The sequence below is a fragment of the Apteryx rowi genome, unplaced genomic scaffold (assembly GCF_003343035.1).
Source record: "Apteryx rowi isolate R43461 unplaced genomic scaffold, aptRow1 scaffold_9, whole genome shotgun sequence".
Classification (NCBI taxonomy): domain Eukaryota; kingdom Metazoa; phylum Chordata; class Aves; order Apterygiformes; family Apterygidae; genus Apteryx; species Apteryx rowi.
This window is the reverse complement of record NW_020451204.1, coordinates 3,069,800-3,092,955: the sequence shown is the minus strand read 5'-3', so window position 1 is coordinate 3,092,955 and position 23,156 is coordinate 3,069,800.

Here is a 23,156-nt window from a genome sequence, read left to right as displayed (position 1 = left end):
CCCCCCCCCCGCAGCCCAGTCCGCACCAGTCCGGCACTGGGAAGGGGGCGCTCCCCCCCTCACCCAACACACACACACATCGGGTTTCGGGTCCTGGGACGCCCCGTGCGGAGGTGGCAGGTCACCGGCCAGGCTGGGCGGCGGGGCCTGCAACGCCCGCTGCAATCACCCCTTTAAATAAGGTGCGCAGAACCGTGCAGATAGATAGGTGCAAACATGTAAACGCCGTTAAACACCGAGTAAACTTTATTTTGGCAGGGCGATTTAACGCCAAGCAGCAAACGCTCCCTATATGTTCCCTATAGCACACATTAAAAAAATAAAAAATAAAAAAAAAATCCCAGCGGTGGCAACAATATCGAAACCCAAGCTGGGTCCGCATGAAGAATTTAAATGATCATTAAATGATCATTAAATGATCAACCACCATCGTGGTTTTCACTGTACGTCAGGCGGAGGCTGCTAGTTGCGACTGCGGAGAGCTGGGGGCAACTCGAGAAAACGGGGGAAGAAAATCGCGAGCCGAGGGGCTTCTTCCGCTGCCTGCGCGCTGCGTGCTGTGCTCAGCCACCACGGCCGTCGCAGGAAAAAATGAGCAATCAGTCAAGAAAACTGCCTCCCCCCCAAAAAAAAAAAAAAATGGGGTGAGATCCCCTTGTTACGCTGGGGCTGTGTTGGAGTTTGAAGCGGATTTAGCCGTTCCATCAGCAGAGGGCAGGACTATACTGGTGTCCAAGACATCAGACTGCTGCACCCTGCAATTTTCACTTTTCTCTATACTGTATTTCTCGCGCCTTAAGGGATCTGTGTTAGCTCACTGAGTGAGTAATGTGCCTGTCAGCTTGTCTCCCTGGGCATTCGGCATTTCCAATTACTTGCAAGCTCATCTTAATTTCTGCAAAAAAGCGAATAATATGAGACTCTTCCAAGTTTGACAACACGGTTGTAGTGAAGCAGGAAGAAAGAAAGCTGATATTCGTTTTGCTTCAAGTATATTGCAGATGTCCCCAAATCATCTATTATTCAGGCACGCTGGTTACCGTTTTGCTATGCAGTGACTCCCACTAACGCTGAGGTCACTGGATAACCATGTTATTGCAAAGTATGTGGCTATTAAAAGTATATATGGTATTAGAGCATCATTTGGGCCTGAAGTGGGCTGGGTCGGTTGATTCATCTGATCATTAAAATAGATTCATCTGCAGAAATCCTTTTTGTTTTCCATAACAATCCCTGAAATTGTGTATCTGTCCTAGCCTGGAGTTTATTCAGCTACAGCAACTTCTCCGCATCTCCGGATAGCTCATTACTGCTCTCTTCAACAGTGGCAAGATCTCGTTTTTGTTTCTGATGGGCGTATCTCTGGCTTAAACCAGGCAGAACGAAGCCAGATGAGTTGAGATTTCTAATAATTATGGCCACTTGCACCACACGATAAAAGCCATGGAAATAAACATGCAAAACAAAGCCAAACCTCCAACCCCAAAGCAGATAGCGTTGTCACTTCAACCTCAAAATGCTGCAAGAATTATCTCTTTATTAATCAGAATGTCCTTATCTCCAGCATTGCTTTTCACTTTGCTACTATGCAATTATTTCCCCACGCTTAAAAAAAAAAAAAAAAAAAAAAAAAAAAAAAAGTGCCAGTGAGCAAAGCTACTATTTAAGAAAGTAGTAGCTTGTTTTAAGTTCTGGACTGTTCTACGCTCTTCCCATCCTACTTAAGCTGGTCTCTGCTAAGGGGATCTTTGTAGGCAGTGTTTTCAGATGAATCTATTTTAATAATAATAGTGAAAGCTTCTTAAATGTAAGAAGAATTTTTATTCACTTTATTCAGGGAGGATCATCCAAGCAGGCTTTTGTTCCTTGCTCTATAAATGCCTGCATTCCTAAAGGAAGAAGTGGATATGATACACATTTCTGTAACTTTGTGCAAGAAAGAAAATCGGCAGGACACTTGAATACCAATTTCATAGAGACAGAAACTCATTGAGAAAAGACTGGTGCTCTACGCTAAAAAAAAGAATCAAATAATTAATTGCATTAACATGTAATGAAAAAAATCACTGTGGATTGAAATTCAGCACCTAACAGCATGGAGCAGTATCACAGCGTGATAGTCACTGGGAAAAGCTCAGAGATCAGCATCTGCAAAAGCATAAAACATGGTAATCATCAGAGATTTCAGTCACTCCTGGGTAGACTGGGAAAGTGTCACAACAGGGAGGGCAAAGGCTCAATTATTAGACCCATAAATAGCTACCTATTAAAGGAATTAGTCAGATAATTCACGAATGGGGAAGCAACACTTGATTAAGTCCTAGAAAGTACATTAGGCGTGGTTCAAAATGTGTCTATCATTATCTGTGGTAATAACCACCAGAGACTCCTAGAAGATGCTTACAAGAGCAAAGAAGCCAACAAAATCCATCGCGTTAATTTTGGCAAAATTCTGCTTGATGGCATGGAGACTGTTTGAAGGCATGATCTAAAGTCTGCATTTGCAAAACCATCCAAAAGAAGGGCCCTTGCACAAACTGAGCCTCTCCAGACGGCGCATTTGACAGCGTGTGCCATGGTGCTGTGCCTGCGTCTGGCAGGAAGGGTTGCGTATCTCTGCTGATCACGGCTGCTGGGCCACGCGTGTCCTCCAGGGAAGGTATGAACCAGCTGCTAGCAGGTAGAGAAATCTCACCACGCTGCAAAGTCTGGAGTCCCTGGACAGACTGGAAATGGAGGACACCCTTGCCGGGGTCATCTCCAGTCCTTCATGTCGTGGAGCTGGGTGATAGCTTGGGCAGACACCTCTTTTTCAGTTATATCTGCAAAGGCAAAGATGGTGGAGGACATCCCAATGTATGCCAGTGGGGACACTGTGCTGCATCTCCTGGCCGCTTTTCTGAGACATCTGCACCCCGAGGTCAAATCCTGCAACTTTCTAAAAGCTGTTTAGGCTAAATTAACTCCRTGGCAGAATAATTCCTTGGCAGACCATGTGCCAGGAAGATGGCATGGAGAAGAGCTCCAGATGGGCTCTCACTCTAGCGGTAAGTGTCTCAAAGCCTAAAGAACAGCAGGACCATGGGGTCCTCTCTGATGAAGAKGGGATCTGTACCCCCCAGCCTGTGGGAAGGTCTCTGCGGATGAAAGATGGGAAAAGCTGACGCGTGCTGTGAGCGGGGCACCCTCTTCAGTCTTCATGGCCTGCTGGCAGTTGTGAGGGTATCAAGGACTCAGGGCTGCTCTTGGTGTCCCCTGAGGAGCAGATGTGGCCTGGTTTGTGCTGTCTCCCCTGTTGTGCAGTTATTTGAAGAGTCTGCTACAGGGGAAGTTTGTAACCATCTCTGGGTCACTTTGGGCAACTTTCACCGTGCACGAAGAGACTCTACAAGCCGGACATACRCAGCTGAAAGAGTACAAAGCACTTTGCTGCTTAACACACGCAACAGATAGCCAGGATTTAATGAAGTAGTGGGCCAAGCATTGCCATGCTCATGGCTTCAATGAGATACCTGAAGACCCTTTGCTGGCAAGTCAGAGCCAGGTGGGGCAGCACTGACCTCCTCTGCTCCTTCCAATGGACCCTCGACGGTGCTGAGTTGCCACCTTCCAACTACCTGTATTTTCCTTTAGGATTTGATACCTTTCCATGTTACTGTTTTTTTTTCCCCTTGAATCCCACCAATGATCCCCGCCTCAGCAGTCCTACCTCTGTACCTACCTTTCTTGACTCGCMTGGCTTCGCTCTACGGCTTTTCACACAGCTCTTTCTCACAACTTARCAACTTTCTCAGCAGTCTGAAATGAGGTCATGCAGCTGGTCCATACCGGAGCTGGGCCTGGGACACCCGGCTGAGCTCCTGGGAGAGGAAAGAAAAGGTTACAGGAGGGTTACGACGGTGAGCAGATTGCAGCAGATTGCAGACGGGACCAAACGGCTACGAATAAATTCTTTGTTTTCCCACCGTGGGCAGCAAGTGGCAGAGTGCCAGGGGCCGGGGTTAGGCCCCCTCATCACAGCGATAACCAACCTGGAAAAGGTCTCAGCAAAGGTGGTTATATTTGCTGTGGATTCAAAATTATTCGGAGTAATCAGCCAAAAGCTGAATGCAAGAAGTCGCAGAAGGCTGGCGTAATGCTGGCTGGGTGATGAGATGGCAGATGGGACCCAATGTTAATGAATGCAAAGCAGTGCACGCAAGAGAAAATAACACTAACAATACACACACAGCAGCGGGCTCTAAATCAGCTGTTACCATTCAGGGAAGAGATGCTGGATTCRCTGTGGATAATTTTCTAGAAAGGCCAACTCAGTGCTCTGAAGGAGGCAAGAAGGCAAACAGGCTGTGAGGAAGTATTAAAAAAAAAGAGAGAGAAAAAATAAAATAGAAAACGCACTTGATATAAATCCAAAATGCACATGCACCTTTGCATCTGCCCTTCTGGGTACCTCATCACTTCCAAACAGATGTAATGCAATGCAAAAATGTACAATGAAGGACAACAGGGATGTTATTCGAAACTGAAGGAATTAAGATGTATTGCTGAAAAGAGACAGCTGAAAGGTACCGTGGGAGTATCCAACATCACAAATGGTACAGAAAATGTAAATAGGGAGTTCTCATTTTTCTCCATAGAGGTGATCTCCAAGAAGGTGCAGAACAAACAAACAGAGGTGAAAAYTGTGGATCTCAGTGCCAGGCGACACTCTGGAGGACAAAGGGATCCAAAAGAAGAGGGGAGAARGTCCTAAGGGATAGGGCCATCAGGGCTGGTAAACACAATGGTCAAAGTACAACCCATGTCTCAAAAATCCCACTAACCCACTGATTGCTGGAAGCAGGGCAGAAATRCTAGAGGAAAAAAGCAGTCTATAAATTCCTTGTTTCTTACAATTTCCCTTAAGCTTTGGTAGCTGTTTTTTACCAGACTTAGATTATTTGTGCTGTATTTTGCAGMATGACCCTCTGAGGATGATGCTTGCGTGCTTAAAGCTGGCTTGCTAATATGCCGAAATGGCATTAGAGGGCAGTGCATCTCAGCCTAAGCAGAGACCTTTGGGGTGGCAAGCGGTGGCTGCAGTAAAGCCCCCAAAACCATCCGCACGGCCCCAGGGATCGGGAGAGCAGAGCGGTTCCCACGCACACAGGTGGGGCGAGATGTGAATCAGAGCAGGGCATGCACGAAAGCAAAACCGAGCTCGGTCGGAGGAGCATCGGTCGGGTTAGAACGAAGGTGCTTAAATCACATGGGGTGGAGTGATGGTTTCCAGCCAATGCGCAAGCCCTAAGCAGAGAGCAGACCCCATCGCACACCTCTTTTTTCTTAACGGCCCTGGCAGCACCTTCAAAACTTTATGAACTTTTTTTCTTTTTCAGAAAATAACCGGTTGATTATCACTGCCATCTTCACAATGACCTCCAGTGTGGCCCGCGTGGCAAAATGAAGTACGGAACTGCCAGAAGAAAGTTCATCCTGGCTTAGGAAGGTTGGCTCAAGTTTGTTGGATCCTAAACCAACGTACTAATGTGTAATGTCATGGTTTTCCCAAAAAGTACCATCTTAACCCAGTATGCCTTCAGTTCTGCTTCATGATCTCTAAAATACTCTAATAACTCTAAAATAAATCAGAAGGGAGCTGTGCTGTAATTCTTCTTATGTAAAAATCTCCGATGAATAACAACCATGAAGAGCTGCAAACAGTTAAAAAGGCATTTGGAATATCCTTACTTTGGCAAAGAGAACAGCTGAAAATGCTACTAAGGAAGCAATGAAGAAAACTGTCTTTTTTTGCCATATATAGAGTGACCCAAAAACCCAGAAAAGTGTGGCTTTTTTACCTAGTTTTTACCTACTTCACATTTTTACCTAGTTTCACATTTTGGCTCAGTTCCACGATGAGAATGACTAAGACAACATCCAGTAATACTTCAGCACAGATTAAAGTTTCCGAGACCCATATTTAAATACTTTTTAATCACAACTAATGAAAGCTTTATTGCTACTGACACCGCACAGCGCAGTATTTGGGTTTGGGCAATGACGGGGAAAAATAATATAAATGAGGAAACGACCATTTTGTTCTACCGTCACTGTCTCAAGCTTGTTTGAAGAACTGAGAAAACATGTTGAAAATCTAATTGAAAATATTACGCTTGACTACACTCAGTACAGATGGGACGTCTGCCGCGACTGCGAGAGAAAAATGGTTCTGCTGCTCAGCCCGAGAAAGGTTTTGTATAGAAAGTTATTCAGATCCCCTCGTGTTAGCCATAAAGAAGCTCTTTGTGCCAAAGATGCAGGTTGCTTACATGCTTCAAATCCCACTGTCTGGTGCTTTCATAAAATTGGAGGGATTCCAGGAGTTTTGTGTTTGCTTTTATGAAAATGAAGAACAAGAGAGAAAAAAAAAAATTAAAGCTCCATTGCATTGGTCATCAATTTTAAAATGAAAAGCCTTGAGAAAGATTTTGGAAGCTAAGGTAGACAGTGCTGGAGCATTTGGAAGAGAAGGAAAAAAAAAAAAGTAACATTACAAGCTGGCTCGCCTTCCATCCCAACCATTTCACCGCATGCTTGCAATGAAAGGTTTCTCTCTAGTGTTACCCTGTTTCTTTTAGTGTTCTCTTCTATCAAGTCAAAACCTTGGCTGAACTATTGCTTTTTCAGAAATTTAAAGAGCTTCCACTTTTTTGAAGATGAAATGATACAAAGTACTCCTTCACTATTAGATTTGTTTGACTCCAGATTTTATGCCGGGAAGACTTTATGCCAGGAAAGGCCATGATGGTTAAATTCACTGATTCTCTTACTGTGGAAAAGTGCTGATTCCCCTTTAGAACCATTTAGCTCCTTCAACTGTAACATTACCTGAATCTACTGCAGGTTTAATGATGACACTAATGTGTACCCTATGGTTTTGAGTGCTCAGACTGAGACCATTTGAAAGGTTCTGTGCATCTATTCTCTGAAAATTAAAGTATCTCAAGTTGAGTACTCGAAAAACAGGAGTCTCGAACAGCTATTTTCAGCATCAATTGCAAAGTCTGAATGAAAGTTCCCTCCAAATTTACAGGTGCATTTACTTTTCTTTTTTTTTTTTCGAACTAAAGTATAATTCTGGATTTGAGAGTAAATTCTAAGAACTGTGGGCTGTTATGGAAATGCATCCGTGCTGACAATTTACAGATAGGCAAGGTTACCTTTTCACTGGCTGCAGATTTATATCAGATTCTGTGAACAATCATTTTCAGTTCAAACCAGTTGGATCCAAGAAGTTAAGGTTCAAAGAGAATAATCTGAAGCCCCAGTAGACTGCTGTCATGATGCTTTCAATATACCCAGGACTATTTGGTGTTAAAAGCACATTGATAGGGTAGTAGGACAATCGTGTATTGTAACAGGCTGCCCAGAGAGACTGTGCAGTCTCTGTCCTTGGAGGTAGTCAAGGTCTGACTGGATAGAGACCTGAGTAACCAGGTCAGATCCCATAGCCAACCCTGCTTCGAGCAGAAGGTTGGACTAGTCCCTACCGGCCAGAATTATTCAAGGATTCTGTTTTTATTTCCATGGCTTTGTTCCTTGCTATAATTCTGCAGAGAATTGGGACCAAGGTGAGGTATTAGCATCCAGGCTTACCCTGGGCTCTTGAGCAAGTGGCCTGATCACTGGGAAAATGGGCAAAAGGAGGTCTCCTCCTCTTCCACCCCCAGTTGTTTAGCTCAGAAATGGCGCAAGTTCTGTGAAGTCCRAGTGGATGGTGGCACTTGCTGTGTTCCCTGAATCAGCCGCCTGCTCAGACTCACCCTAATGAATTTCCTATTGCCTGATTTCAGGTTATTTCTTGCTCTTTGCAGGGGAGCACCACATCAGACATCCTCAGGAGCTCTGTTGGTTCAACAGAGGGAGTTGGCTATTTCCCCTGAGCCAGATGAATTGCTCTAGGAATGCTGTGGATTCTCGCCAGTGACTACATGGACACCTCAAACACTTAAGACGGGTATCCTAAAATATCCTGCCAGGCTGTCTTACATCTAAGACATCCTACATCTAAGGTGTAGGCCAGCTGAATAGGTCTCCCAGTTCTGACCCTCACCCTACATCCTATGTAACCATAATGATTCTGCACAGCCCAACACCCTACTGCAGGCCCAACCGTTATGATTTAGGTCTCCTTATGGAAGYGCTGGTCTTCCCTCCTGCAATATATTACCCCAGCTGGTGCTTTCATGTAATTTAGGGATTGCCCTTCTGAAGAGTATCACAAAATCTCACCAGCCAGTGAGGGACTGCCAGCTTTTACATAGAAGTTTGGCTTCTTTCCTCTGTATATAGACTTTTCATGCTGGGACATGTTCTCACCTGGCTTTTGTATGGCTTTCTTCCTGTATGGAGAATGTACTGTATCTTTGGCTCCAGAGTGTGTCCAAGTGAACAGCACTGATATTCTGGGTCGATTTTTGAAGATAAGGTGAAGCTGTGACACTCAGAATCTGYTGAATGAAGGACTGCTGGTTTGGAGCAAGAAATGCTGGGGGATCCTGACTATTTTCTTGCCCTGTTTGCAAGCAAGGAGTGTAGTGAGTCACCTTCAGGGATGGATCCACCCTCCCACTGCACATCAGCATCACTAGAGCCCTGAAATGGTTGAGCTAGGTGGCAGAATTACTGGAGGACTGACATCACTACCCTAAACCCTTCTGGATCGTCTCTGCCACAGAGGATGCCTGAGGCAGACAGGGACTAGGCTTATTGGAGCATCCTCRGCCTTGACGCTGGGAATGAAGGGAGTCTGGTCTAAATGGTAAGACTCTGCTTTAGGACGCAGACCTTCAGCAAGCCAGGCAGCATTTCTCAGTTGTTTAGCGATAACACGCTAGGGCAGGAGCATGTACATGGGATACTTCTATTGTATGGTCATCTAAGATGTCTTATGTAATTATAGTGTAATTCACCTAACCAGTTTTAGCCATCTAAAACTGAGATGCCCAGTCTCAGCTATTTTATTAGTTTTCAAGCATGGGCAGTAGACAGGAGGMAAGTCATCTCTAGAGGACAAATATGTCCCTGGAGCAGCACTTTCTGCTTTTACTGGAGCAGTTTTCATTTTCCATTTTATGCCTCAGGAGTTATTTTTGTTCTCACTTTTCATCTCATCAAGAAGTTTGTGTGCCTTGGGAGTTTTTGGTAAATGTATAATTCACAACATACTGCTATAGTGAGAAAAAAGTTCTGTGTGTTTATTCAGAGCACACAGTCTCATACAAGAGAGAACTCTTATGAATGTATGATATAAGACAACCTGATGGCTGGAAATTAAGACAAGATTAAGGATGAGGGCAGATTATCCTGCATTTTCCTAGGTGGGGTTCTTGCTCCTTTCTTCTAAGATATGATCCTGACTAATGGAAAAGGGCCTGATACTAAGTTACATTGATGGGCTGTCTAGCCCAACCTAGTGACTCCTATGTGATTCTTAAGAAAAGGCACTGTAGCCAGAGCTAGAGTTACCTGAAGTACTTAATGATCTGGTCTTATGGTATCATGGAAGGCAAATAATTGAAAGCTGAACTTTCATCTGTTTAAATATGAAAATGTTCACCACGTCCCTTGTTTTACCTYTTACACCCTTTCCAATTTATATAAAACCAAGACATAGAGCATAAATGAACAATGGCCAAGTGTGAACATCATCCATCCTTCTGTTCCTGAAAAACAAGGAAGACCTCAGAAAAAAAAAATTACCCAATCTTCAGGTAACAGCCTTGTAAACAGCATTATCTCCACCATCAGCGCAGACCACATGCACGTAAAAGGATGTGTTATCAAAAATATCTATAATGGTGACCTTAAAAAAGTACAAGAAGTGCTAATGAATTTCTTGTTATTTTAGAAAGGGACTTTCTTCTCTGTTGGTGCAGAGAGCTTCCTGAAGCAAAAACAAATGAAGTTCTTCTCTCTCTTTCTTTCTAAATATAAGTTAGAAAACATTTTAACTAAGTTTCTGCTCAGTTGTCTTCTAGCTATCAGAACTGGGAGCTGATACTCCGAACGAAGGCTTTTAAAGCGCACTTGTTGCTGAAACGCTGCACGGCATTAAGGAGGAGAGACATCCCTGCAGTCACAGTCAAGACTGTTGTCAACATTTTACAGGTGTTGGGGAGGGGGGAGGCTGACTTCCCCAGGCCACATCTGGAGTTAGTGGAGGAGCCAAAATCAGGATGAGGAGCTGTTGGCCATCGCCTCCAGGCTCATCCCTCTGAAGCCTGTTGCCTCCAGTGGCAGGACAACGGGTCCTTCTCGTGAAGCTGTCCCTCTCTTAGCCCATCCTGTTTCTCAGTTACATTTGTGGGTTGCAGTTTCTCATTTTTAACCCCCCTGTTGAAGCYGGTCGTTGGTTGGATGGAGCCTTCAAAGGGCAGAGCCAGGCTCTCCCGCCACGAGGAGCTTGTGGCAATGCTCGTGGCTGTGAGTGAGTACGGGCGGCTGTGCTGCTGACAACGTCATCTTTCGGGGAGCATGAGAAGYTGAGGTCTGGCTGTGCACGGCAGTTGGCAATGCCGCAGCAGTGAGAGTGAAAGCCCCAGGATCCCAGCTGAATTGCAGTGGGTGCAGTTGCCTCCTACCTCCCGAAACCCCTGAAGGAGAAATTTTTTTCTGAACTCTTCCTGCTAAAATTACATTGTAGGTGAAGAGCTGACTTGCTCTGCCTGCCTCACTGAGCCACAGTGGGAAGAGAGCGCTGTTTTCATGCAGAGCTGAAGCCTCATGGATTAAACGCACGATACAATCATAACCTGCCCCAGGAAATTAAATCCTTGGTACTTGTCCAGTTTTACTGTGTTTTCTTCTCTCCCCTCTCTCTAGCATTGATTTAGCAAAGCTCTAGGGCAGTGCTCATCAAAGACAGAGCAGAAGGACTCCAAATCTGGGATCAAGCACACTGTGAAACTCAGTAGGAAGAAAAAGGATCAAGCTGTACATATCAATGGCTGGGCCAAGGACAGGGGAAGAAACCGTTCATCTTAATTTGTTCATGCAAATCTTAATTCCAGTTAGGAGAGATGATACAGATATGCTCTGGCATCATCTTGGTGGATGCATTATGAACACTAAACAGCCAAGCAGGCAGATACTATCATTCTATTATATTCTTATTATAATAGCATATAACATAACATAACATAACATAATGAAAATAAAATAAAGTAAATAAAATAAAATAAAATAAAATAATATAATATAACATATCTTTTCTTTATATTTTCATATTGTCCTACATCTGCGCTTTCTGCAGTTTCTGAACTGCACATATCTGGCATGGCATCTGGAGTATCTTCCTCTTCTAACTTTAAATAAGCTGACAAAACACTCCAAATCAAGGAGGCTTGGTGTCTGTGGTTTTTGTTAGTTACATCAAGTATTTTGGGCTTTCCGCTTGCTCACTGTGATAACAGCTAATGAGGGTTTTTGTGTTTTTTTTTGAGGGCTATTGTTTGTATCATGCAGATAACGCAGATGTAACAAAAGTGGTCCTTRGGGCATCTGAGCAAGGGCCGGTTAAGGTCTGACTGCTATGAACTAAATCAGCCCTGGGAAATCTCGTCCTCTCTTCACTGCTTAAACACAAGTGACATCAGCCCCTCTGTAACATAAGGCCRTGTGAACTCCCAACAAATCCTCACTTTCAAAGACTTCTTTCTTCTATTTAAAAAATAAATAAATTATATGGTAAATTTCCTACATTAAAAGAAAGTTAGAGTTGCAAATCAAACTCTCCAGATTAGGAAATGTCAACCTTTAGAAATCAGAAATTAAGAAATCTTGGAGCTTCACTTCACCCCCTTGGAACACATGCCTTAGGATAGAGCCTTTAACTATACGATTGCGTGACACTTTTTCTATAGGATCCTATTCTCCTATAGGGATGTTGGTGGTATATCAACAAGCAGTGATCAAAATAGGACTTCAGAAGGGCTGAATTATGAAAGTTCAAGGTATCAGTATAGAAGAATGTGTGTGTGTGTGTGTGTGTGTGTGTGTCCCCAGAGGAGAAAAAAAATCCCATATGTTGCTTCTCCATCCCAGTTCCTGCGTGCAGCGAGCATTGCTGCACCCTTTTGAGGCACGAGGCCATGGCAGGGCAAACGCTGACCCACCTGGGCCCTGCTGTCCCCACATGATGGGATTTGCAGGGGGAAAGTGACTCTGCAGCAAAATTTGCCCATTTTTTTGTCAAGCTGCGAAATGCAACCAATTTAGAAGCCAATTGCGCTCGCTGTGTGAGGTTGGACCCTTGGGTGAAGATCCTTTCTTCAGGACTGACTGTGCTGTAGTAGCTTTGTCCTGGCATTGGGGACAAAGCATGAGGCCAYTTGTTATGCACAGGTGAGTCCTCTGATTTAGAAGCTGCACTAGCAACCTCCAAAAGCAGCCACTGGGCAGTTCCCCTGGTCAGATGGATAAACCTGGTGAAATAGGGTCTGGCTGGAAAGTGCTGGAATATTAAATTTGTGAAGGTCAGAGGAGAAATTTCTTGGGGTAAGCCAAGTTATGTTGAACAGCCTGATAAATAGGTGCTGTTTCTTTTTGAGGAACAGCTACAGGGCATGAAATATGAACTGCTTTATGGAAATAGCTCCTGCACTTCATTAGCGTGTTTCACACTCCTGCTAGGTCACCTTTCTCCTTCCTTCTCCTCCCAGTTCCCAGAGAGGCACTCACCGTCATATACCATGCACAACACCAGTATAGTGAGTGGTGTGGACATCTTGGACCTTTCAATACTACGGATTTGCCAACCACACAGTTTAGTRCTTCAAGCCTAATTGCATTCACCTTAAAGGGTGAAGTTGCCCAGAGCTCAGCCCCCAAACCCACTCTGCTCCAGCATTTATAATCTGTGCACAACACCGCAAGAACCAGAGAAATGTCCGAGTTAAGGCTAGGATCTGGATCCAGGACTTTTCATGAACGTACTAGCTCATCTGAGTGAAGGGGATAAATCTGMCAGTAGGGAGGTTATTTTTGCCGAGGACCCTAAACACTGGGAGATACCAAGGCAACGCAGGGCATGTTCACTGCTAATTACAGTAAATAGAGTTTGCTAATGACATGTAAAAGTCAAGTGGGAAGGTTTGGTGGGAATCCTTGGACCAAAGGTGACATCTGCCATGTGAGAACATTTGGCCCGTTTGTAGTCAGCGCCGAGAAACAGACACTTCTGCAGCACGATTCATCTCACCCTAATGCAGACATCTAAAATAGATCAGCTGAGCTGCACCTACCCCTCTCCATGCACTGTGAAGAGAGCTGGGTGACTAGCTCAGAAGCCAGTGTCTGCACCAGGTTCTAACAGTAAGTGAGAAAAGGTGAAAAGCACCTTATTTATCCAAAAGTGGATTTTTTTGCCTGGCAGCCTTGATTTCCTCTGGGCAATGAGGGAAAGAGCTCTGAAATCCCCAACAGGCCCTTTGGGTCACTCCAAATCTTTGTGCCTCAAACATCCATCATCTCGTGGTCATTTGCTAATCCCAAGGTCTCCATCACAACCCCACACCTTCTCCACTGCACCAACAGTCCATGAAAACAATGCTAGGGTAACAGTGATGAAATGGTGTCACAGAAATTTAACCCAATGCAAAGGATGCCAACTGATTAATTATATGTTTAATATCTCACCCCTAAGTTCCTCTCTTGACATGTATAACTCCATCTACTAGCATCAGCGCTTCGCTCATTAACCAGAGACAGCAATGCTTAATTGCCCCACTTTAGATCGCCTTCATCTACAACCCGTTGAATCCTGATGTCATTGCAGTATTTGAGAACAGCTGAGTCTGTATTAGGAAAAACACCTCAAAAAGAAAATACTAAAGAAACCACAGGAAACTGGGATTTTAAAATGATGTCCCTAACTGTGAGCTCTGACTTTTGTAGCATGGGCTCAGCTGGGTTGCTCTAGCAATAATTTGAAGGATGGTTCTTGATACTGTGAGAAGTGGCTTAGGGACTCATTGAAGGGTTGTTGCTATAAAAGATAGCTGGCCTCCTTAGGAGCAAAAAACAAGAGTCCTTAATCTGCAGTGACTGAAAGGGTCAACTTTAATAATTTACGTGCAAAAAGGAACAACTCATATTCTTTCTGTTTCTTTAGCCTGGCTGATGTAAAATTCATTCTGACCTTTCTACGTTCAGCTTTTCTCATTCTATACTTCCTTCCTGAGGACCAAACAGGTTTTCTCACATATATACTAACCCTTCTTGGTTAGTGGTTCGATTTAGAAACCTCCAACTCACTCTAGCTGAAAACTTTTCTAAATATTTCCTACCACTGGTATATACCTTTGTAAATTCTTTCTTTTTGCATTTCTATAAGGAATCCTTAAAGTCTATACAGTTCAGAAGTTTTTTCCCTGCTAAAGAAAAGGCAATGGATTATGAACATCTAGGAACTGAAATGCGACTTGTTATATCTCTTCCTGTGACATAGTTTTTAGGATGGTTGCGTGACTAGCCCCAGTTCTTGGAACACTTGCAACGGCTTCCTATTAGCTGGTGAATTCAAAGTTGACTCAACAAAATTAATATAGCTGAGATTAACTGTGCCTTCACTGAACCAGCTTATAAACAGAAACATCTACGCCACTCAAAAAACAAAAGAAGGTGTAGAAAGCTGCCTTGATCACAAGCAGCAGAAAGATTTAAAATGGTGGTCTCCAACCAAGAGAAGTTCACTGGGTGTTGTGACAGTGTAAGGACCAAAGATGTTAAAAGGTAATAGACTGTGCTTTAACATTTGCTGGAGGTCAGATTCATCTGCTCTGATTTCAGTTGCCTAGGATATAGGGTATCTCTGTGTGAGCTTGTCATCTAGATTGTCTTTATTTTCAACTGGGAGAAACAGATACTTACAGGTCATGTTCCTTCTGGCCTATTTAAAACATTTTTTAAGACACAGTCTTGCCCTAAATGAGTCTACTTGTCTTCATCGACTATAAAGGGTGTCTAGACAGCCAACTCAGATGTAGATGTCTCCTGTGTGGGTCTCTAAAGATGAGATGAATCCCACCTTTGATGTCTACTTACTGGTTATGGAATGAAGCCTTCCTCTTGGTTAGAAGAAGGCAGAAATTACATATCCAGTGTTCAAGGGAGATATTACGTAGTTTCTGGCTGACTTCTACAGCAGCACACATTATGTTATATATATATGTATATAACCATCATGTTGTATAAAATGTGCATTGTTTCACTTAGTCCTAGATCCCAGTACAATCACAGACCCTATTAAAACTGAAAGTGGGCCAAGCATTTTCGTAGGCTAAGGAATGTATAATTGGATTTCTTTATCAAGCTGAGAAGTCATGCAGACTCTGGGAAACTGCTCAGAGAGGTAGGTGACACAGCAAGTAAGAGCTAATGGTAGTGCAGAAGGACTTTCTCTGGCTATAGATTATGAGACTGGGCCACTGGTTGCAGCTTTCTGCACTGTGGGACCAGAAAGCAAGGAGGAAGAGCACAGTCCTCAACAGATCATAGATTCCAGTGCTGGAAGAGAACTTGAGGGCTCATCTAGTCCATGCCCAGGCAGAATCTGCTCCACCTCTGTCACTGCTAAAGTCTGTTATCTTGTCCCTTTCTCCATCATCTTTCCTCAGACAATGTCAAGTTACTCAGTCTTTCCTTTTACGTCGTGTTTTCTAGAGCTCTTATCACTCTCATTACTTTCCTCTCAACTGTCTTCAGGTGCTCCATGTTCCTCCTTATGTATCCCATCTGTGGCTTTATTGTCACAGTGTAAAGCAAAGGGATTGCTTTGCATGTTTTATATATTTCAGAATGGCATTTATATTTTTCACGAGTATGACATTGCTGATTGATGTTCTGCATGCGAGCCCTGGTTTGTTTTCTGAAGAACAGTTATCTAATTAGTGATGTAAGTACTCCATCTTGTAGGTAGGCAGATTAATTCTGCCCATGTAAAATACTTGCACTTATACTTTAAATTGAACCCTCATTTTTCTGTCCAGTGTTTTGAGGTCATGCTGAATTCCCTACCTGCCTTCTAATATATTCATTGTCCCTCCTGGCTTRGCATCTTTTGCAAACACAGTAAGCGTAGTCTGCATTCATGATCCAGACAACTGCTGAAAATACTGAATAGCCTAAGACCCAAGATACCACCTGGGGAACTCCTTTCAATACATCTTTCTCTTCTGACAGTTAATTGGTGCCACTCAACACACTCTTCCATTTTGACTTGAACCATTTACAGACACTTTCTTTTTAGGTGTTTTCCAACCAGTTTTGTGCTATAATTCACCCTATAATTCAGCAAGGGGATCCCTAACTTGACAGATAGTATAAAAATTCTTACTAAAGTAAAGCAGAGAGACAGGGCATGTAGAGTACGGAGCTCAATAGAGAGACCGGCTTAGCATTTGTGTACTCTTTACAGGATATATTGTATTAATTTGGTGGTAATAAAGAGAAGAAAGGAAGAAACAAATATGATCACACAAAAATATACTTCATTTATCAATTTGTTTTAGGGTCCTGGATTTTTTTGCTTGGGCCAGAGCAGTGATGACTGCAAATAAGAACATCTATAGAAGAAAGTTATCTATGCTATGAAGCTTTATTTTACACTGGGAAGTATTAAGGAACCCAAATCCAGCATTGCTGTGTTAATAGTGCTGAGACAAAACTCAGTATTTGAAAATTAAATACATCCAAAGAGTTTTTCAGATAAGCCAGAAGCTCAGATAGACACTAAGTCTGAGGAGAATAAATTTAAAAACTAAATCGCCTCCAGATCTGCTCATTAGATAGGGTTTTATTGTAATAGGAATGTGCTCGGTGTTTGACTCCTACAGAGAACTAATAAGGGATCTTTATTTGTTGACTTTTCATGAAAGTTTCTGACACCTTTAACTCCAAATAAATCATTCCTTACCTTTTACTTTTTTTTTGTTTAAGTCTGTGCTTGAAGAAAGGAAAATGTACAATTTGTTTTATCCACAAGAAAACATATTCCTGGGATGTTAGTAAGGGATGTCAAACATACTGGCCTCCAATCTGGCCGGCCAGGTTTCCTCTGAAGTGCGGTTGCATCCTGCTATGAAGCTTAATGCACGTATCTCCAGGCTGCAAGGCCTTAAGAGAGGAAGTCCTCCTGGCCCAGCATAGTCCCATGGAGACATGCCAGCACCCAGCCCCTTCAGCACCACAACCATGTTACTGAACTGGCAGCTTAGCTCAGGAGTGAGCTCCTTCAGTCATCTTTGACTTTTCTCCAATATCATTAGGTTAGTATGCTGGAACAGCCAAAAGAACCAACAATATGTTGGGTATTGTCACTAAGAATGAGACCGAGAACATCATTTGGCTGCCAGATAAAATCTTGGTGGGTCATCATTAGGGGAAACGTACATTTCTGGTCTCTGCATGTCAGAAGGACATAGTGGAACTGAGGAAGGTCTAGAGAAGGGCARCTAAAGTGATCAAGAGGATGTATCAGTTGCCTTAGAATGAGAGACAGCAGAGGTCTGGGAATCTCCAGCATGGAGAGAGGGAGGACGTGGGGGGAAATGCTGGAGTTCTCAAGTGTCCAGCTCATTTTGTTCATCCTGGCTTCTCACCTGTCCAGTGGACCTGAATAGTGTAGAGCAATTGCAGATCGATCTCCCTCGTGCTCTTCCTTACCCAAGGAGGAACATCCAAGATCTGTTGTATTCACATCTGTGGTATTTTCTTTTGGATTGTCTGGTGTTAATCAGCTTGTGTAAATAGTCCAGTTCAGCAATATCACGGAGGTGAGGGGTATGATAAACGCAGAACCATTAGCCACTGTCTCCCACAATAACAGAACCCTATAGGAGACACTTAGTAAGGAGATCAGTTTAAAACAGATAAAAGGAAGCTCTTCTTTGCACAGGGGTACTGAACTCCTGCAACTTGTTGCCAGAGGAGGCTGCAGACATCGACAATATCAAGAGGTTTAAATGGGGATGACTCAGGTGATGGACATCAGGTCCATAAACAGATTCAAAATGCATAGGCAGAGGTGTAGCCTTTAACGTCCCTAATGCGCCTCCCGAGTCGTGGATGTTGGGAGAATACGAGGGGATTGGAAGCAGCTTGTTTCAAATGCTTACCTTGACTAACGTCTCCTACTGCCGTTGCTGGAGACAAAAGACTGCTCTAGAAGCACTGATCCAGCTAGGCAGTTCTTATGTTTCTTATACTCATTTGTATAATCTGGGGCTTAGCAGCTTGCAGACACTGGCCTGTGAGGGCAGCTGTTTTATTCCAGCTGTTTTTTCTGTTTCTCACGGAGCAATTTGCAGAGACCCTGCATTGCACTGGGGTCTTAGTACTAATTTTTAAGATCTGGTCTTGCGTATGCAGCTCACAGAGCTGTTTGTCCAACAGAGAGAAGTTTGAATCAAGTTGCTTTATGTTTCAAGGAAAATAGAATTTCCTATTTCTATGTGGACATACTCTAGATTTGACAACAGTGAGTCATGGTATAATAAATATTCATGGAGCCAGCAGTGGTAGTAAGTATGATGAATACACAGGAAGGGGAGATGTAGATTCTTTCTCCCTACTTTGCACTGGACGATGAAATATTCCTGGTACCTACTGAGCAGTAGGAACACACCAGGTACCTTTCAATGCACACATAGATCTGCTCCAGCTTTTCAGATAGAGCATAATAAAGGAGCTCGTAAGGGACATTAAGCGATTTGGCTGATGGATTTAGCCAGACACCGAATCCTGGACCCCTGAGGTCCCTTTGAGTTTTATGGTCCTTCCTTATTTATAACAGAACACAGTATTCATGAAAGGAATCCTTAATAGGAATATAATGAACTATATCCAAGATATTTGACAAGGACAACTATTCAGTCACTAAACAAGCATTTTAAATTCCCTTGTGAAATTCAGTACAGATTTTCAGGATGCATTCATCTCATCCTTCTGTGGCCATCTAAAATGCCTGTGTTTAGTTTAAACTAGTTATGCTAGTTTAATGAAGATGAGAGGGAGGGAGAGCAGTTCTAATGGATGATTCATCTTGTCTTGATGTAGATGTCCAAAAGAGGAGGTGAATCACTGTCTAGATGCACTTGTTGACTGTCTCCATTGACTCAATGGGGAACTTTGACAACTCTTTTGACCATACAACCCTCCCTTGAGTTTAAGCTGAATCCTTGTTGACCTTGTCAAGTATGCTCCACTTAAGGTATGTGTCATGTGTCCGCTCTGTCTCACTTGTATGGGGGAAAAGCAACAGTTAAAAGAGTTTGGCCTCTATAAATAATCAGGTCGGGGGAAAAATTCTGATGATCATTTCTACCAAACAGTAGAAACGGGGTTTTCCTCTACCTCTACTTTGGAGCAGAGCTAGATGCTGTCTGGGGAGTGTTGTGGAGAATGGGAAGGGCCCTTACCTCCCAGATGTGCCTTTTGTCATCCTTGTGAACAGCTCCCCACGTCTGGCCAAGTTCCACAATTTTGAAACAGCTCACAGAAGCTATTTTTTAGGTTTCTTTATGTGTTCCCAGAAATTCTGTCTGCCCTGAGCATCCTCCATGCTGGGGAGAGAAAATGTTCATACCTCAAGGTGGTGGTAGAGGAGGAACTTACATCTGTGTAAAAGCTATGTCAAGGCAGAACCAGCATGGACATAAAAAGGGGAAAAAACATGATGCAGCTGCAAAGGCCAAGCAACCTCCAAGAAGAGGCAGCATCTAGCAAAAGAGAAGACTGGAAGAGATTGGGCCAGAAAATAAGAGTGGCTGAAAGAAAGAAGAAATTGGAGCTGATCTAGGCTTCATTATAGGGCCACCCCAAAGCAAGGAAGTGGGACCATGGCCGCTAAATGCTGTCATGGCATGTTTAATGACTGTTCTTGACAATACTAACCACAGTACACTACGTACTCTGTAAAAGACGCCAAGAACAGTCTATTTAAGTGCAAAACCCAGCTATCTGAATTTCAACTGTTCAGCACAGAATAGCACCAGATTACATGCCTACAGCAGAGTTCCCCACACATTTCCTTCCAAGTTAAACAATAAATAATGTGAGTTAATAACGATCATCGCCATAATTTCAAGGACATATAAGCAATGTACTGATTAACAGCATTCAGTTAGCTATTAGAGTCCCCCCAAGGTCTATATGAAGTGGCATTCCCTTGAATAGAGGACTCCTGTAAGAGTAATTCACAGCAGAGAAATGAAATAAGGAAAGAAAGCACAAAACCTGCTTATTTTAGTGAGTTATATGGGTATTTTCCATTGCTTTAAACAGGACAGGGGTACAGCGTGATCATACGTCCGTCCTTTCTATTAACTGGATTGTTTTTGCTTGCGACATCAAGCATCAGACATCTCTTGGGAGACCTTGATGCAGGCCTGTATGAATTTCTATTTTGTCCCCAGCTTCTGTATGATTCTGCTTTTTTCCATCAGATAAAACTGCATCAGATACACTGAAAAATGAGCTTACAGCTTTCATTAGTGAGAACTCCAGACTAAAGGAGTCAGTGTGCAACAAGATTTGCAAAAGCATTTGAGGGATTTTGAAAGGCCCTTGTTCACGTAGACCTACAGAAGACTGTAGCTGAGTTGCTGTTTTGTTCTCTGGCGAATTCTCTTCTGTATTTTGCTTGGTCTTGTGGCATTGTTTAAAAATAAAAATAATCTTCAAAATCTTGGTTTGCTTCTCTCACTTGCTTGTGGTGATCCAGGCCATGTGACAGTCTCCTTTCCTCCCAGCCCTCTGCKGAAAGAAAATACTGCCCTGAGCAGCAAAACTCCCGTTCTTCAAAGAATGATTATTGGAAGAAAGTTCAACAAGCAACAGAGACACCACCACCTCCTTCTCCTCCCTACACCTTGTTACACACTCAGGATATTCCCATTTCCCTCCATCACTTTCTAGTTTTTGCAGCACCTCCCCTCCTTTTTTGTCGCACACCTCTTTTGATAACAAGTAACGCTAATCAGCTAAATTGCAATGCTAACTGTGTTTTTTTCTCTGCTTTTTCTGTGTTTAGATAACTTTTCCCCCTAGCCTGGTCCCTCTGTTCTCATCTTCCCCCTTTCTCTACATAGCTCTGCTTTGGGTCAGTCGCATACTTCTTGCGTGAAGTGCTCAGAAGAAATATATATATATWTTTTTTTTCCTGGAATCGTTCAGCAAGCTGACCTACTTCACAAGCTGACCTAACTAATTGCTCTCGCAGGCGGTAACCGCTTTTCCGACCTTTAGAAAGTCTGAATGCCAGAGTTATGAGTCTTTCTTATGCAAACTGTGCTTGTAGCAATTAGCCACCTGGGGTCACCATTCCTTCCGACATAACCAGCGAGAGAACGTTGCATGCTCTTGCTAGGGTAAACACTCGCCGTTTCTAATAAAATGTTAGTGGCTACTATCCGTATGCACTGAGTTTTCCTGCTTAAAAGCAAATGGCTGCATGAAAGGGGGAGCGTGTCCCCACTCACCTGACAAAATCAACCTCTCTACCCAACGGGCTGCTGTCCCTGGCACAGCGGAGCAATGGGGGGAATACAGCTAGCTCCGAATCTGCGTCTGCAGCCCAAACTGCTGCCCTCTGCTTAGAGTTTGCAACCATTAATTGACGTGCAGGACTTCAGATAGCTAGGGAGGGCAGACGGAGTTGAAGGACTACAGAAAATTCCCCCGTCTCTGTCTCCACCGTGCAAATAGCTACAAAATTAAACAGCTTGTCCAAGCAAGAAACAGAAGTAGAAGCTGTGGTGTAAACCTCTGCACATGCGATGAACACACCACACATTTCATAGAGGAAGAACAAATCATGAGAGACCAGCTTCTGACTTCTCTGTGCAAAAACGTTTTCCCAGCAAAGGCAGCCGCGGCTCTGCATATGCAGTTGCATATCTCTGGGCTTCTTGGAAACTTTGCAGGTGAAAAGCTGGGGCCTACATCTGTCAGACAGATGTCTCAAGAATGAACCTCTCCAAGTCCCTTTGTGTTTCTGTTGTGTTTCCTATTGTCCTACTAAATAAGGAAAATGGTAAAAGTGGTGGTGGTAAAAGTATCCTCAGTATTAATGCAGTGGTAGTAAATGTCCGTGGAGCATGGACAGACAGCAAGGACCGTAGCATCACCTCTCTGTCCCCTGCTCTCCTTAGCACTGCCTCAGGTGTTGTTTGCACCTTTTCACATGCCAGGGGAGAAGACGCACCTTTGTGCAACCTCCCGTGGATATGGCATCTTCATTCACCCCTGAAAAAGGTCTGTTTTGTGTCTCACTTGAAAGAGCTCCCTCACGGCAGCTGCCGTTCACAGGAACATCAACCATACGGGTGTGAAAACAGGACAGTCTCACAGTAAGGAACAGTGGACACTAGCAGCATCTGCTGTGTTGGTGGCTACTACTGAGGGATATAGCTGTAGCCGCATTTCAAATACATCACTTATATTTCTTAGTCATATTTGATATGAAGATTTCATTCATTAAGGGTTTATATAGGGGAAGCAAGTGTCTGGCATGTAATAATCATGTTGCAGCAATAAGTAGTATATTTTATAGGTTGTCTAAGCACATCAGTAGAAAATACCACAGATATAGATAGATAGTTTTAATCTGTTCTTTTATAGTCTATCCCAACTAATTCTCTAGGTATTAAAGGATAATAATTTATGTAGAAATGACTGTAGAAAAACTACATAAAGTGCAATACTTTCTTGATCATGCCTAGTTTCTTGGCAGAGGGGGGATCTTTCCTCCTTTTTCCACTGTCATTTGGAAGACCCAGCTTTGCTGAAGCATGACAAACCCAGACAATTTAGGAATAAGAGAGGCCCTTTCCAGACCTGCCAGCCTCGACCTAATATATTTTTTTCTTCAAACTTGCAAGCTTTCAGAAGTTCATTTGTCACCCAGAGAAACAGCATACATCAAAAAACAAATGGAGCGTGTCTCTTATGAGCAGATAAAGATCTCCGAGAAGTCCGAGCGAATCGTCAGTAGGTAGAGATCTCTGAAAAGCCCCAGTGATACCTCCTGGGAGCTTTTTTTCCATAAGCGGGGCACATCGATGGGGCCTGAGGTCCACTGTCATTCACCAGACAACTACCCTACAGTTAAGGTT